We start from the raw sequence: 5168 nt of genomic DNA on the forward strand, positions 1-5168 counted from the left end.
CCTTCGGAGATGTAGTCTAGACTGTGGGCGTGGCCCTGCTCTGAGCAGACAGGCGTGATCTCAGTGGCAGGTGGAGTGACGAGTTTCTTTTCTGTACGTTCTTTAAGTTCTTTAAGTTCTCCATGTTCTCAAATGCCGACAGCACACAGAATAGCGTTCCCCCCCTTTAGCTTCTGTGTTCAGTAGAACAGCAGAGCGCGTTCTCTTAATGGTGCCATTGATATCTGCTCGTATCTCAGATGCCTCTTGGGTTTGTACATGATTTGTTATTCTTTTTTATTTTATTTTTTTTATTTGTTTTTTTTTTTCACTTTTTTAATGCTGTATTTTTTAAAGAAAAAAAAGACAAATTATGAACTCCAGCTGCCTACTCTTAGCCTACCAATGATTCCACAACCCCTCACACACGCACCCCAATCTAAACCCTCGACTGGAGAATATGGCCTTCTCCTTGGGACAAGACCTATCCCCCCCCCCTTCCCTTCCCCCTTGTCTCTCTCAGGATGCTCACTGATGATGATGATATCAAAAAATGGGTTTTCTAGTAGATGTCCTGCTCAGCAGAAACAGGCATTAGTTTTTAGCTATGTGAAACTCAAGATTCTTTTTGTTTTGTTTTTTTATTGTTTTTTTTTGGTTGTTTGTTTAGTTTTGTAACAAAAGCCTACCTCAACCGGAATGAATGTGTTTTTTGGGAAGCCTTTTTGGGATCTTCGTCTTCCCGAGTGTTCTGTTACGTGTCATGTTTGAGCGAAAATGTCTGAGAGAAATTCTCTACGAGGAAAAGAAGAAAACAGGTGCCGTACTACCTCAGATGTCTCAACTCCAACACTCTCTCTCTCACACGGCTCACAAATCATGAAAAGAGAAAATATTTTAAAAAGAAGAAAAAAAAAGTATCCAACATATAGCACTTCTAAACGCCGAAGTTCATGTTCTACCTCAAAAGTTTAACAATGTTGTTGTTGTTGTTGTTGTCAATGTTGTTCATTTTGTCATAATTATTTTTTAATTTTTAAAATCTTCTGTGTTCCGCGTCGTTCCCTCGTTGTTTTCGTTGTGAGATCCTGGCTTCCCCCCTTTGGTTCCGATTCCCGGCAGTGGACATAGTACCTCATAAACATCGGCAAATGATCGTTTTGAATCCTACTTGTGAACCATTCTCAGCTGGCTAGAGCAGAAAAAAGAGACTGTTTTGTAGTGTCCCATAGTGGTTGTGTTGTGTTCTACCGCACCCTCTGACTTTTCCTCGTGAGTAATCTGGGAATTTGGATTTTTCCATGTGAGTAATCTGGGAATTCTGACTTTTCCATGTGAGTAATCTGGGAATTCCGACTTTTCCATGTGAGTAATCTCTCGATGTTGTTTTGAATATCCTGCTGCTGCTGCTGCTGTTGCTATTGGGGTGGAAGGAGTTCCAGAGGTGCACTGCTCAGAACAACTTCAGACTGTGTTAATGACACACACACACACACACACACACACACACACACACACACATAGACATGCATCACTTCACATGTGGGAAGATGTCAATTGTATGGACATATCACTGAACACACACACATCACTGATCATGCAAGGAGATACAGACGGTGCTATTAATGAACACACACACACACACACACACTGAGAGGTCAGTGGTGCCTAGAGACAGAAGGCCAATACAAGTAGATCTTAGTTAGATGAAGGCATACATCATAGACATTATTATTATTATTATTATTATTATTATTATTATTATGCATGCATGTGAATTGTCAGGGAGACCCTGCTGACTCCAGTGGCTAGATGTATGGAAGACACAGGGGTCAAGAACTACTCCAGAATGAAGCACAGAAATTATCACAATGTTTTCTTGGCCATAAGTGTGTGTGTGTAAGTGTGTGTGTGGAGGGGGGGGGGTTGAGAAAGAGAGAGAGATGAGGTCTCGCCCTTGACATTTCACCTTTCACCTTTGACCTCCCCACTCAAAACTTCATACAGGTGTAGGCTCAACCAAATCTGGGCTAAACCAAGCCCGTGTAAGGGGCAAAGACCTAGATCACAGAGTTTGCCGCTAAACCAGAACCTAACCCTGACCCAACCCATCCAGACTAGAACATAGGCCTATTCTGGAGGCCAGAGCCAGAACCCAGCCCACGTCTAGACTAGAGCATAGGCCTACACTGGAGGCCAGAACCCACCTGCCAAACCAGCCCGCTGCTGGAGTCTTTATCAGTATTAAAGGTGGACTATACATTTAGCTTAATTTGCCTTAACTGGTCAGCTTGGGAGTTATTGGAATGCTTATTTGACTTATTCCGGGTTGAATGATAGCAGTCTGGCTTCCCCCTAGCCCCTAGCTAGAAAGTTTTGCAGCCTTGCGATCATGCTCATGAAAAGGCAGACCGAGCGATTGAGGAGTGTTGTAAAATATACACGCTAAAGCTGTAGGGGAAGCTCTGCAGAGAAACCTGCAAGAAATTGCCAAACATACATTGTTCCTCTTTAACTCATAGTGCCATCACCAACTGAAACTGAACTTAAATCATTTGGATGGGTGGTGACTCAGGCAATGTAGTTAGGGTCACTCACTCACTCTCTCTCACACACACACACACACACATACACACACACATTGTCTCTCGCTTTAATGTATTTCTGTCTTTTTCTTTGTCTTTATTGTCTTCTTTCTCCATTTCTCTCCCTCTATATCTCCTCTTCTCCTCCTTTCTCTCTCCTCTACTGTATATCTCCTCTTCTCCTCTTTTCTCTCTCCTCTACTGTACAGTATATCTCCTCTTCTCCTCTATTCTCCTCTCTTCTCCTCTTTTCTCCTCTCTTCTCCTCTCTTCTCCTCTCTTCTCCTCTCTTCTCCTCTCTTCTCCTCTTTCCTCCCCTTTCCTCCCTCATTGTGTGGGTTTAAGCTGATGCATGTTGCTGTGGTAACCTACCTCAGTGCACCTTCCCAGCCCTCAGGACACACATACCTCTCTGGTGAAGGGAGGGACGATACTGTACTCTACATCTCTCATTCACACACACACACACACACACACACACACACACACACACACACACACACACACACACACACACACACATAGACACACACACGTGCATGCAACTCACAAGGTTGCTATATTCAACTCCTGTGGATGTGAATGTAGCCTGGTGTCTTCTAATGATCGGATTCTTCTCAGCCAGTAAGGGGGGGGCATGACCCCCCCCCCCCCACACACACACACACACATACACACCTCTGTAGACAGCCCACACTATTCAGCTGTGGGCAGCCCTGTGCATGGACACTGCTCTTCTCCATGTGTGTAAATAAATATCCACTGTAGTCCTTTCTCTTGAGACCTTTGGTGCTGCCCATTGCATCGGCAGGAAATGCTGTTGATGTTGAAGCAGTTGCTTAAAGTAATATATTTACCTCTGTTTTTGTTTTTGTTTTGGTTTGGTTTATTTGTTTGTTTTTTTTGGGGGGGACACATGACACACGGAACACTGAAACAAAACTGGCACGTGATATCTCAGGACATTCCACGGGGACTTTGAGCGCAAATCTTTGCCATCCTGACTCCAATGTAATGGATGTTTTTTTTTATATACATGAATATATATCGATATATTCAGCTTTGTTCTTATCGTGTTATGTAGTCCAAACCAATGTTCTTATTCACCGTGCTGCTTTTAACATTGAAGACAAATGTTGGACCCTGCAGTACAAGCTGTTTTTTTTCCCTGTCTTTTGTTTTTATTTTCAAACATTCTCAAATGTTTGTTTTGTTATGCAGTCAATTGGTGTCTCTGTTTTCCTTTTCAACAATGTTCATGTCCAGTATGTTATTATTATGGGATGTAGGGGTGTCAGCTAGCTGAAGGACAACGCGACACTCGACTACGTATTGCCTATGTGTATTTATGAAGTGCTACTAATATGATGATGTGTAATATTCGTGATGGTCTTAAATGGGATGGATAGACTGTAAACTTGTGTGTTTCGTAGGCCTGACACTCCATAGAAAGAGACAGAGAGAGAGAGAGGGAGAGAGAGAGAGCGATGAATAGAGAAATGGAATGAGAGTAACTACTGCCACAGGAACTTGCCTATGGCCTCACTTCAGCTGTGACAGTTTCCAGATGATTTCCTAGTTACCCATAATGCCTGGGGACCGAATTGTCAGAGCAGCTTCCTGATCTGTCCATTGGCTTCTGAATGGTCACACACATGAACACACACACACACACACACACACACACCTCTGGTTATTTGTGAACACACACACACACACACACACACACACAGACACCACTGTTCACTGGGGTGAAAGCGTATGGCTTTAGCTACTATGAAGGACATCCACACTTAATCGATAACGATGACGAGCTGAAGCGATAAGGTTGGGGATCCACACTTAAACGATAACGATGATGATGGAAGCCTAACAAGCGATAAGGTTGGGGGTCACTATTGCTCTGTTGGCTGCCCGTCCACTGAGTTTGCCTCAAAGGTCCAAATGAGTGTGGGGGAGGCACACTTTCCTTAGGGACGTTTTAATTGGCTGAGAAGTCAGACAGACAGACAGGGCCACCTATCCCTGTGTGCCCCGACCCCGTATATCTCTGGGCATTTCCCAAAACAGCGACCGTCGTTCACTGGTAGAGAGAGTATCATGCTGACCACTTTCTCTCTCCCCTAGTTAGCACGCTGCCTGCTCGATCACACCATCAGGAAAAACACCCTCTCTTCTGCGCCTGCTGCTGCTGGCTGTTCTCATTGGTCCACTGTTTCTCCTGGCTATTCTCATTGGTCCTCTGTTTCTCCGCTTTTCTCATTGGTCCACTGCTTCTCCTGGCTATTCTCATTGGTCCTCTGTTTCTCCTCTTTTCTCATTGGTTCACTGCTTCTCCTGGCTATTCTCATTGGTTCTCTGTTTCTCCTCTTTCTTAGCTCATCAGCTAAACCAACAGCAGTGGAGGGGCTGGAGGGCCTCTTTCACACACTCTCACTCACACACACACACACACACACACACACACCGGGCCAGCCTGCCGTAATCCCACACATTGAAGAGGCTGCCGCCTTCATCATTCACTGGCTAAAGGGCCGAGCCACAGAGGGGCTCCACAAATGCCTTTAACATAGGGGGCTTGTTCCCCAGCCATCTATGGGGCCC

This window comes from Sardina pilchardus, chromosome 21 (assembly GCF_963854185.1).
Source record: "Sardina pilchardus chromosome 21, fSarPil1.1, whole genome shotgun sequence".
NCBI lineage: Eukaryota > Metazoa > Chordata > Actinopteri > Clupeiformes > Clupeidae > Sardina > Sardina pilchardus.